General features: G+C 44.0%; 2 non-coding genes across 2 annotated transcripts; both read right to left on the reverse strand.

The window, feature by feature from the left end:
- Positions 1–2,231: 2,231 nt before the first annotated feature.
- trnas-aga (transfer RNA serine (anticodon AGA)) lies at positions 2,232–2,313 on the reverse strand. The gene has a single exon. It is a non-coding gene; the product is annotated as a tRNA-Ser (tRNA).
- Positions 2,314–12,512: 10,199 nt separating this feature from the next.
- On the reverse strand, positions 12,513–12,594 carry trnas-aga (transfer RNA serine (anticodon AGA)). Its single transcript has one exon. It is a non-coding gene; the product is annotated as a tRNA-Ser (tRNA).
- Between the last annotated feature and the right edge of the window lie 354 nt (positions 12,595–12,948).

Here is a 12,948-nt window from a genome sequence, read left to right on the forward strand (position 1 = left end):
CCCTTCAGGGAACACCGTACCCTAAAGGTACCAGAAGTCCACTAGTATAAGCATTAAGTCACTGTCACCCCTGTTACAATGTGATTGCTACATATCTTCATTTCTTTGGTCTAGGAGTAAGAGTGCAGGGGGTCTAAATCTGTGATCCAGTGTGTTGAAGTATTTCACAACACTACCTGTAGCCCGTCTGGAAATAAATCCTCATTCTGATTATTGCCCTGGGCATGTACAAATAAATCACTGAGCATATATATATATATATATCACTGTGTTGAAGCTAGAGACCTGTATGTATAATATGATGCTAAAATGTTATTTTCACATATATTAATGTAATAAATGATTGCTTATGCTTTATAAACAAATCTAATTAAAATAAAAGCTTACGTTTTGTATTTATCTTGTACCATAGAACATGATTTTCTTTGTATTTCAAGCCCACAAAGTGTCCAAATGCACTACATAATATAAGGAAGATTATCACATGCATATCGGTATTATCTTTCTACATAACGCACTACATAATATAAGGAAGATTATCACATGCATATCGGTATTATCTTTCTTATGAAAATGCATTCCTTTCATTACCTTTTATTTTTTAAAATGAACTCAAATTGTGTATAATGTAATAATTTAAGTAGAATAGATTCCAATAATATAAAGATCCAGTGTGTGCACTGGCCTGGTCAGCCTGGCCTGGGGGATGGTGAACATAGCACTTTCAGTGCTGGAGGTGTTAATGGCGGAGGTGTTGGAGAGTGGTAGCTGTCGGGGGTTGTAGCTTTTCCTTTGCAGCTTGTCCTATACCTTCCTCCTGTAGGCGTCCTTGCTCTCTCTCAACTTCTGTTTTAGCTCCCATCATGTAATGATGAACATGATTTACATGATATAAGGAAGATTATCACATGCATATCGGTATTATCTTCCTCATGAATATGCATTCCTTTCATTACCTTTTAATTTTTAAAATGAACTCAAGTTGTGTATAATGTAATAATTTAAGTAGAGTAGATGCTAATAATATAATGATCCAGTGTGTTGCACTACTTCACTGCTTCACTGCTCTATGCCGTCTGGAAATAAATCCTCAGACTGCTTACTGCTCTGGGCTTGTACCAATAAATTACAGGAGCACATCTATATATCACTGCGTTGAAGCAGGGGACACACAATCACTGCAAACACATCCTAAATACAGTGTTCCAGCACCATTGACCTCATCCAGAGGTCATAGCGAGCTGAAAAACACGTTTTGAAAAGTGTGCTTTTCCTGCCCCAGAAGTTAAATGGGGGTGACCAAAGTTGCCCAAACGTGTTTATTTCTGCTGAAAAACCCATTTTGACAACTTCTGCACAGTGGGGTTAAGGGCTGTCTCAGTGGGCACTTCTGAGCCAGACAGTTACATTGGGATTCAACAGTCTGAAAAAACGTGTTTATTTCGAGCTGAAAAACACCTTTTGAAAAGTGTGCTGTTCCTGCCCCAGAAGTTACATGGGGGTGTCCAAAGTTGCCCAAACATGTTTATTTCTGCTGAAAAACACGTTTTGACAACTTCTGCACACTGGGGTTAAGGGCTCACTCAGTGGGCTCTAATGAGCCAGGCAGTTACATTGGGATTCCAAGGTTTGAAAAAACACGTGTATTTCGAGCTGAAAAACAAGTTTTGAAAAGTGTGCTTTTCCTGCCCCAGAAGTTAAATAGGGGTGACCAAAGTTGCCCAAACATGTTTATTTCTCTGTCACTATGCTGGGGCATTGGGACCCGCACAGACCTCAGGGTGAACGCCCCCCCGCCGGCACCATTAACACCGCTTCCAGCTGGAAGCTTTGTTTTTCCCTGTAGCTCACCCTCACCCGGGTACTGACCTGGCTCACACCTGCTTAGCTTCAGTGGGTTTTCAGTTGCGAGTTGCAAGGTGATGCAAGTGATGGAGCCGCTCGCTGCAAAAGCCACTGTATTGACCAGGAACCGAACCCGAGGCTCCAGCGTGGCAAGCGAGAATTCTACCACTGAACCACCAATGCTCGGTTCCTGGGCCTTCAAAAAAGACGCTTTTTTGGTGCTCTGTGCAAAACGCGTCGACATCTGCAAAATGCCATTCGCAGACGCTGAAGAACTTAAGTCCAAGGCAGCGGGTACAAGCGATTGGGCGTTTTAAAACCACCAGGAACAGCAAAGAGGCGCGCTTCTTTGCTTGCGCCGAAACACACCGAATGGAGGCGGACAACGTAGTCGGCAGGATTCGAACCTGCGCGGGGAGACCCCAATGGATTTCTAGCCCATCGCCTTAACCACTCGGCCACGACTACAGCAAGCCCCATCGCCGCTGCGTTCTTGCTACAATCTTACCTGGATCGCGAGGTGCCGGCAGAAGCCTATTTCAAAGTCGTTCTCCGTTTCAAAAAAACATTTCCAAAATACAAGCCTTGCAGACAGACACGCCTCAGAGGACTTAAGGGTGGCTTCATGTCGGAATGATAAAGTCTCCCCGTCCGGACATGAAAATGCCACTTTGTTACACACAAAAAAAGAATCAACAACAGAGAAATGCCCACAAGCATTTGAAAAGCCGCACCACGTCACACTTGAAATAGCTCTTACGTTAGTGATAGACGCAGGAATCGCCTTTTTATTTACGCTCTTACCAACGCGATGGAAAGCAAAACAAAGCAAAGCAGAGCAAAACAAAACGAACAAACGAAAACCCTCACGTCCCGCACTTGCATATAACGCCGTTACGTGCCCAAGCGGTATTGTACGTCATCCTAGCACTGCACCCCGGGGCGTACGGTATATGGGAACGAGCACATACCAGGAATCGTCTCGAATCACTCCCTACAGCTGTAAGGCGCCTTGAAGCATGCACCCCCAACATTCTTCTTTGCGCATCTGTGAAAGGTAAACTCTTGAGCAAACTCTGAACCAGCTCAAAGGAAACTAATCTGATTAGACGTTACTTTGACTCATCCTTTAAGGGACCCTTGTTAATTGGAGAAATCAATGATTTCGAATGAGTTCTGTATGCGTTAAAAGACAGCTATACACAGAAAATATGCAGGACACTGCTCATGATGTTTCCCGAGCCGAAACACAGTGCGTTTTCCCAAGCCATCTGACAAAGCCCAACCACTGAAAACTGTAGCAGATCGTGTAAAGACGTTCAACTTTGTAACTACTGCACGTTCAGGATGCAGAATAAATTCCTCTTTTCAAACTGTCAAAGGTTTGCTTTGCGAACGGTGCAGGACATCGCACAATCTCTTTTGAACGGGGACAAACGATTTCTTATGGGGCGCAGTAAGTACAGACGTTTAAAAAGCTCCACTCATGCCAACGCTGCAGCATGAAGAAGCGCAACCTAAAGTTTGCATTCCTAGCGCTGTTGCAACCTAGCACTGTTGCATTCCCTGCATCAGTAGCTAAGAGAATATCATTTACGACTCATGTTAATGCAGTTTCAGAAACCAGACTGAAATTTCTCAAGTATATTATTTGAATCCAGATACGATTGACATTGGGCAACAACTATTCTCTCAAGACTTTTAGATTGAAATGGGACCTTTGAGACAGGCCTGTAGTTGTTAAGAACTTGTGGATCCAAATTTGACTTCTTAAGGAGCGGTCTAACAACCGCTACCTTAAATTGATCAGGTACAACGCCTGACGCAAGCGATGCATTCATCATACTAATTATAGGTCCTGCCAGTCCTTCAAGGGAATCTTTGACTAGCTGAGTGGGGATGGGATCTAGCGAACAGGTGGTTGACTTTGTCTTACGTCTGTGTTCATGAGTCCACCATAAGAAGAAATCTGAACAGGAGTGGTGATCATGCGAGGTCACCATGGAGGAAACCACTGCTCTCCCCCCCAAAAAAACCACCACTGCCCCTCTCAAGTTTGCTAAAGACCACATGGATGTCCCACAGCAACTCCTGGAACAATGTTCTGTGGACAGATGTGACAAAAGTTGAACTTGTTGGTAAATGTGCACAGCGTTATGTTTGGAGATAACAAAACACTGCATACCAACTCCAAAACCTCATCCCACCTGGGAAGCATGGCGGAGGCTGTACGGCTTGCAATCATCGAGAATCACCCAGGCTCACCCAGCATCTCCTGTTTACTAGGCAGGCGCTTTAATCAACTAAGCCACGGTGCCCCAGGAGTGCCGTCCTTTTGCAGCCACTTGGACACACCACTCAGACACATCTGCATTCGGTGTGTGCTCCGCCTGCTCGCTGAGCAAGTTGCCACCTTTACATACAATAGCAACATCGACACCAAGAGAAAGGGTGACAAATGGCTTTTATCTGGAACTTTTCATGTCCAAGGAGCTCAATGTGCTTTCTGTGTACAACAGGGCCACTGAACTCCACACTGGCCACTGAACCACAGCAGTGGCTTGCTGGCTTGACATCTCCCAAGGAAAATGTTGAAATCGCATGTGGAACAGGAAAATGACCCTCGAGTACGAGGGAAAAATATGAAAAAGATCATCTGGAGCGCCCCAGCTCATGTCCGGACAGCCCAGTTTCCTTGACGAGGCGATGGCAATGGACTGCTAATCCATTGTGCTCTGCACGCATGAGTTCGAATCCCATCCTAGTCGCTCTCCATGTCTGACACGTGTGCCCGTTCGACATTGGCCCTCCTGTCGTTTGCTCCGGTACTAGAGCCGAACATTTTCTAGCGGTGGCTGAACATGGTATCGAGCGTAGGCTAACGTCGGTATCGAGCAGTAACAGTATTTACGTGCCGCTGCTGCCAAGTGGCTCTGGGTTGAGATTGCGTTTTCTCTTACTTGCAACGCAAACGGAGAAATCGATTTTTGACAGTCTTTCGAGAGACTGCGCTAGGTGTTTAGGCATAGACTTTGTCAGTTCCCCCTGGGATGATGGCCTCTCAAATAGTTTGTGATTCCTCTAGACGTTTATACAGTAGAAGCCTGCTTCGTGGCTTAAATCCAAGCTAAGGAAACGAGTTAGAGGTCTGTTGCGACCCCAAGTGTCTAGGGGTAAAGGGGTGTAACATTTAGGATAATTCTTTTGGAAGCAGGGGGATTCTGGTGAGGGACTAGGAAGCGTGATAAGGGTAAGGAACTAGAGTGGTGCCAAAGAAAAGAAAATAAACAAAATGGAGCTGGCTAGGACAGTGAGGGAAAGCTAATCTGACTACAAAAGAAACCCCGAAACACACGGTCTTTGGCGTCTTCAACACCCTAGCTAACCTGCACTGACTACCCAAAACCATACAAGACAAATGGCACTCACCCGTACTAAACTAGCGTACTAATACAAAGTCAACTAAGTGTGTAAAGTGTACCCAACAACCTAAACTAACCTTATATACAAAAGTTCACACAAAAACACAAGTGAACCAGGAATACAAATAAGGGAATACAAGAGTAATAAACAGGAGCAGGGTACAAAAGAACACAAAAGTTGAACATGTAACACTGGGGCAAGGGAATGACAAAACAAGGAAGAACACACAAACAAATGAAAGTACAAAGAAACTAATGTAAACCAACAAAACAACAAAGCCGAAGCTGTACGAAAATACACAAACACAAATCAAAACAAACCAACAAACGAGGCTGAAGCAATAACAAGAAGTAAAGCGAAGCAAAGCGAAAACCAAAACCGAACGGGACCGAAGTCAAACGAAAGGCCTCTTCTTTCTGAAAGCCTCCATGTTATATAGTGAATAAGATGTGTTCTGATTGGCTGAGGGCTGTTTGATGATGACATCATATTGAAACAGTGGTGTGATGGTTGGCCAATGGGGAAGGGAGAACAATCAAGGGTCAACAGTGTGGACATAACAGAAAAAACACACACAGAACACACACTGGGACGTAACACCCCCACCCATAAAAACAAACATCTAATGTTTGGACAATGAAGACAAAACCAATCAAACAATATGCTATACTCTACCCCCAGCCAGGTCATTTCCAAGAATAAGAGTTACCCCTTTAAGAGGTAGCGAAGGACGTACCCCAACTCTAACAAATCCAGTAACTAAACCACATTGTAGATGTACACAGTGTAAAGGCACTTTCATAAAACCCATTTCGATGCCTTGAACTAATACACTCGAACCACAGAAAGATTTATCAGATAAAGGCAGTGCATCCACAACAATAAATGACTGGGCTGCTCCAGTATCTCTTAATATTTGAATTCTTTTCTGGTCTTCTGGTTTACCTGTTAGCGAAACGAATCCTTCCATAATAAATGGTTCATAACTAGGGTCAGGGAGACTGTTTTCACTAGACAAAGGAATAGCAGAACGGGAAACAGTCTTAACAAACCCAGCACTCTTAGGTTGTTGCTGTTGCTGCTGCTTACGTTTTAGGGCCAAACAATCTGCAATTATATGACCTCTCTTGTGACAATAAAAACATTCACGCTCCTCTTTAGAACGCGAGGAACTAGTTTTTACTGGGGGAGACTGAGACTGGGAACTTAGAGTAGACAAAGTCTTCTCCGCACGCACAGACATGAAAACATTCTTATGAGTGAGCACGAACTCATCTGCCAAAACAGCGGCTTGCGATAAAGTAGTTACTTTTTGCTCATTCAAATACACAACAATGTGTTCAGGCAAACAGTTCTTAAATTCCTCTAAGAGCATTAACTCACGCAATGAGTTAAAGTCACTCACTTTACTGGCTACAACCCATTTATCAAAGAGAGTGCCCTTCTCTCTAGCAAATTCAACAAATGTCTGGTCTGACACTTTACGATGATTTCTGAAGCGTTGTCTATAAGCCTCAGGAACTAATTCATAAGCCCGTAAGATAGCAGCTTTCACAGTATTGTAATTCAAACTTTCTTCTAAAGAAAGTGTAAAACAAACTTCCTGAGCTTTGCCCACTAATCTACACTGCAAAAGCAGTGACCAAACCTCCTTAGGCCAACAAAGTGATGTGGCAATTCGCTCGAATGCACCAAAGTACGAATCAACTTCCGTCTCCCTAAACAGAGGAACTAAAGCAATGTGCTTACTTACATCAAAGGTGGTAGAGAGTGGATCTTGCAAAGGAGACACGCTAGAGGCCTCGGAGTGGGTCGGCTGCACAGCAGGAGCATTCTTTCGTGCTTCTAGCTCAAGCTGTCGGAGCTTAACCTCTTTCTCCGCCTCGATCTCCATCTTACAAATTGCAAGGCGCAATTCAAATTCTGCCTGGCGTACTTGGGCTTTTTCCTGCGCCTCCATGTGCAAGCGGGCCAAATGAACTTTCAGGCGAGTACCGCTCGCTTTTTGACCCGGTGGAGACCGGAGAGAACGGTTCAAAGGGAGGCAAGGTGGCCTTGACCTCAGCCTCCACTAAGTCTTCAGCCACCCCCTGCACCTCGTCCTGTTCTTCCACCACCATAGCAGGTTTAGCACCAGCCCCAGGAGAACCGGCGTACCTGCTCGTTAATGCAATGACCTCTAACTCCACCAACCTATCCATCACAGCTCTCTTGACGTCCCTTTTAAGAGCTTGCGTCGAAACCTGAATCTGGAAGTAATCAGCAATTTGGAGCAATTCGTCCTTCTTACACTTATCCAGCTGCTCAAAGGAAGTTTCCTCCACAAACTTTCGCAAATAAAAAGTAGCCATAACTACAGTACCTTGCCAAAACACAATCCACAAATCAAAATCCTGTACCAACACCAAAATTCTGCAACACAAAAAAAAATCCTTAGGACGGGAATTTGATATCCCGGATGAGCCCCCAATAATGTTACGACCCCAAGTGTCTAGGGGAAAAGGGGTGTAACATTTAGGATAATTCTTTTGGAAGCAGATGGGTTTTGGTGAGGGACTAGGAAGCGTGATAAGGGTAAGGAACTAGAGTGGTGCCAAAGAAAAGAAAAGAAACAAAATGGAGCTGGCTAGGACAGTGAGGGAAAGCTAATCTGACTACAAAAGAAACCCCGAAACACACGGTCTTTGGCGTCTTCAACACCCTAGTTAACCTGCACTGACTACCCAAAACCATACAAGACAAATGGCACTCACCTTTACTAAACTAGTGTACTAATACAAAATTAACTAAGTGTGTAAGTGTACCCAACAACCTAAACTAACCTTATATACAAAAGTTCACACAAAAACACAAGTGAACCAGGAATACAAATAAGGAAAAACAAGAGTAATCAACAGGACAGGGTACAAAAGAACACATAAGTTGAACATGTAACACTTGAGCAAAGTAAAGACAAATCAAGGATGAACACACAAACAAACGAAAGTACAAAGAAACTAATGTAAAACCAACAAAACAACAAAGCCGAAGCCATACGAAAATACACAAACACAAAGCAAAACAAACCAACAAACGAAGCCGAAGCAATAACAAGAAGCGAAGCGAAGCGAAGCGAAAACCAAAACCGAACGGGACCGAAGTCAAACGAAAGGCCTTTTCTTTCTGAAAGCCTCCATGTTATATAGTGAATAAAATGTGTTCTGATTGGCTGAAGGCTGATTGATGATGACATCATATTGAAACAGTGGTGTGATGGTTGGCCAATGGGGAAGGGAGAACAATCAAGGGTCAGCAGTGTGGACATAACAGAAAAACACACAGAACACACACTGGGACGTAACAGTGCCGGCGGGGGGGCGCTCACCCTGAGGTCTGTACGGGTCCCAATGCCCCAGCATAGTGACGGAGACGCTGTGTTGTAAAAGGGTGCTGTCCTTTGGATGAGATGTAAAACCGAGGTCACAGCGCTCTGTGGTCATTAAAAATGACCACCAAAACCTTTGACAAAAGCTCTTGGTAATTGATGGTCTTCAATAATGCTCCTCCTTTAGGTACATTTTAAATCAGCTGAAAAATGCTGTGAAATGGGGGGGCACTTCAGGCCAGTGTAGGATTTGGGTTACAAGAACCATGAAACTGCACGAGAAAGCCCGTACACTGAATTACACAGCTTTCTATTCAAAGGAGGACAAAAGAAATTCCCTGAGTTCGATTTTTTGCAGCACAGAGAGGACCACTGTCGTGAGGCCGATTAGCTCAGTGGGTTAGAGCGTGGTGCTAGTAACGCTAAGGTTGTGGGTTCAAGCCCTGTACGGGTTAGGTCCTTTTCTCCTCTCTTACCAAAGCTGTTAGGTTCCTTTCCGTGGTGAGATGGGTTGTCATGCAACGCTGCCACATAGTGCCGACAGACAATTAAATGACAAAAATGAAGAGAGTTAAAGCAGCTGGAGAGGTTCTCTTACAACTTTTGAGCTGACACAGTTTTGGAAAATGTTTCCTTCACGCTGCACTGTACCACATAGGCAGCCAAGAGTCTCCAAAACAAAACAGAATTGACAGTCATATAATGTCCATTAACCCCGGTTTTAAACGCAGCATCATGTCTGCCATCATAAGAATATGAGTCCAATATTTTAGAATATAGTCAGAATGACTTCTAACCTTACCTGTGGTGTCTTTAATCCCTATTGCTCAATGCATGGTGTACGTACTGCATACATGTGTCTTGAGAATGAGGAATGGGCCCCTGAGACAGTCATTTACCTGTTTCACAAATGATCGTATTTTACTAGAGATTCTGTTTGGGATTCAGATGTGCATTCGGACAGCAATCCCTTTCAAAAAACGATACGTTCTGGATGAGGTCAGTGGTGCAGGAACACTGTATTTAGGATGTGTTTGCAGTTATTCTGTGTCTCTAGCTTCAACACAGTGATATATATATATATGCTCACTGATTTTTTGGTACATCCCCAGGGCAATAATCATTATGAGGATTTTACCCTGTTTTTAACATAATAACAAATTAAAATTGATTAAAACTAAGTTTGGAACACCAGGGAACATAAAAAATGATTTTTAGGAAAATCATGAGGTTCTCTGTGTCCTTTGCCTGCAAGGGGAGAAAGCTAGAATCCTTTGATTTTTCAAAATTTGAAAATAAACATCATATAACAACAGCTTTCATTCCTAGGAGTGAAAAACAACCATTTTTGAAGACATATTAGTTTCTAAAACACTGCAATAAAGTTAAAAACATCCGTTTTATATTACATTATTTTTTGTGAAATTAGTCATTTTTTGCACTATTTTTAATAAAATCTCTAATTAAAAGTGATTAAAATTAAGTTTGGAACAACAAGGAACACAAAAAAAAGATTTTAAGGAAAAAAATGATGTCTACTGTGCCAGGTGCCTGCAAGGGGAGAAAGCTAGAATCCTACCCAGGCTCCTGCAGCTCTGTCCTGGCTAAAGGAGGGTGAATCTATCCCCTTCAAAGCTCCATAAAAAAATGATATTTTTAAATTTGAAAAAAAACATTATAGAACAACATCTCTTGGTCCACAGAGTGCAAAAATCCAACTTTGAAGAAAATCCATTGACTGATCCCCGAATCCTGAAGTTTCTTCGCATGATATCAAGCTTGCAACCACTTTCTGGAAAATGATAAAAAATGCCAAAAATGAAAAAAAAGTTATCAATTCTAGAGCCTAAGAGGAAAACAAGACAAATGTATATCTCCAAATAATTTTATGTGCTTCAGAAGAGCCCAGGAAAGTTTTTTGCATACATGAAACCACGCCCGTTTGCACGTAAGCAGAAATGGTTGCACACACGACTGCATGAAAGCACGCGTGCATGTGAAGTCATCCTGTTGAGCATTTGAAAAGCCGCACCACGCCGCACTTGAAATAGCTCTTACATTAGTGGTAGACGCAGGAATCGCCTTTTTATTTACGCTCTTACCAACGCGATGGAAAACAAAACAAAGCAAAGCAGAGCAAAACAAAACGAACAAACGAAAACCCTCACGTCCCGCACTTGCATATAACGCCGTTACGTGCCCAAGCGGTATTGTACGTCATCCTAGCACTGCACCCCGAGGCGTACGGTATATGGGATCGAGCACACGCCACGGATCGTCTCGAATCACTCCCTACAGCTGTGAGGCGCCTTGAAGCATGCACCCCCAACATTCTTCTTTGCGCATCTGTGAAAGGTAAACTCTTGGGCAAACTCTGAACCAGCTCTATGGAAACTAATCCGATTAGACGTTACTTTGACTCATCTTTTTACGCTCAGTGCTGGATTGCTCAAACTCCAGCTAGGCTTAGGGTTAGCATTCCCACGCTACTTAGACACTTTGTTTACGCTCAGTGCTGGATTTTGGGAACTTCAGGACGAGTGGGAATTTTCTCCTATCTGTCAATTCTGTTTTGTTTTGGAGACTCTTGGCTGCCTATGTTGTACAGTGCAGCGTGAAGGAAACATTTTCCAAAACTGTGTCAGCTCAAAAGTTGTAAGAAAACCTCTCCAGCTGCTTTAACTCTCTTCATTTTTGTCATTTAATGTGACACTCGATGTATAACTGGAGCCTCACATATGCAAATAACTTCCGCTTATTTTGACCATATTAAACATTGGAAATCCAACCACTTGCATTTGTGACACTTGATTTTGGCTCCACCTAAGACACTCTTAAATCTTCAAACACTTTTCTCTTCTCCCGCAACACTCTTGTCTGTCGGCACTATGTGGCAGCGTTGCATGACAACCCCTCTCACCATGGAAAGGAACCTAACAGCTTTGGTAAGAGAGGAGAAAAGGACCCGGCCTGTACAGGGCTCGATCCCACGACCTTGGCGTTATTAGCACCACGCTCTAACCAACTGAGCTAACCGGCCTCACGACTGTGCTCCTCTCTGTGGTGCAAAAAATCGAACTCAGGGAATTTCTTTTGTCCTCCTTTGAATAGAAAGCCGTGTAATTCAGTGTACGGGCTTTCTCGTGCAGTTTCATGGTTCTTGTAACCCAAATCCTACACTGGCCTGAAGTGCCCCCCCATTTCACAGCATTTTTCAGCTGATTTAAAATGTACCTAAAGGAGAAGCATTATTGAAGACCATCAATTACCAAGAGCTTTTGTCAAAGGTTTTGGTGGTCATTTTTAATGACCACAGAGCGCTGTGACCTCGGTTTTACATCTCATCCAAAAGACAGCACACTTTTACAACACAGCATCTCCGTCACTATACTTGGGCATTGGGACCCGCACAGACCTCAGGGTGAGCGCCCCACCGCCGGCACCATTAACACCGCTTCCAGCTGGAAACTTTGTTTTTCCCTGTAGCTCACCCTCATCCAGGTACTGACCTGGCTCACACCTGCTTAGCTTCAGTGGGTTTTCAGTTGCGAGTTGCAAGGGGATGCAAGTGATGGAACCGCTCGCTGCAAAAGCCACTGCATTGGCCGGGAATTGAACCCGAGCCTCCACCGTGGCAGGTGAGAATTCTACCACTGAACCACCAATGCTCAGTGCCTGAGCCTTCAAAAAAGACGCTTTTTGGTGCTCTGTGCAAAACGCGTCGACATCTGCTTCCAGCTGCAAAATGCCATTCGCGGACGCTGAATAATTTATTTCCAAGGCAGCGGGTACAAGCGATTGGGCGTTTTAAAACCACCAGGAACAGCAAAGAGGCGCGCTTCTTTGCTTGCGCCGAAACACACCGACTGGAGGCGGACAACGTAGTCGGCAGGATTCGAATCTGCGCGGGGAGACCCCAATGGATTTCTAGTCCATCGCCTTAACCACTCGGCCACGACTACAGCAAGCCCCACTGTCGCTGCGTTCTTGCTACAATCTTACCTGGATCGCGAGGCGCCGGCGGAAGCCTATTTCAAAGTCGTTCTCCGTTTCAAAAAAACATTTCCAAAATACAAGCCTTGCAGACAGACACGCCTCAGAGGACTTAAGGGTGGCTTCATGTCGGAATGATAAAGTCTCCCCGTCCGGACATGAAAATGCCACTTTGTTACACACAAAAAAAGAATCAACAACAGAGAAATGCCCACAAGCATTTGAAAAGCCGCACCACGTCGCACTTGAAATAGCTCTTATATTAGTGGTAGACGCAGGAATCGCCTTTTTATTTACGCTCTTACCAACGCGATGGAAAGCAA

The sequence above is a fragment of the Lepisosteus platostomus genome, unplaced genomic scaffold, assembly GCF_059453375.1.
Source record: "Lepisosteus platostomus isolate fLepPlt1 unplaced genomic scaffold, fLepPlt1.hap1 Scaffold_30_H1, whole genome shotgun sequence".
In the NCBI taxonomy this organism is placed as follows: Eukaryota; Metazoa; Chordata; class Actinopteri; order Semionotiformes; family Lepisosteidae; genus Lepisosteus; species Lepisosteus platostomus.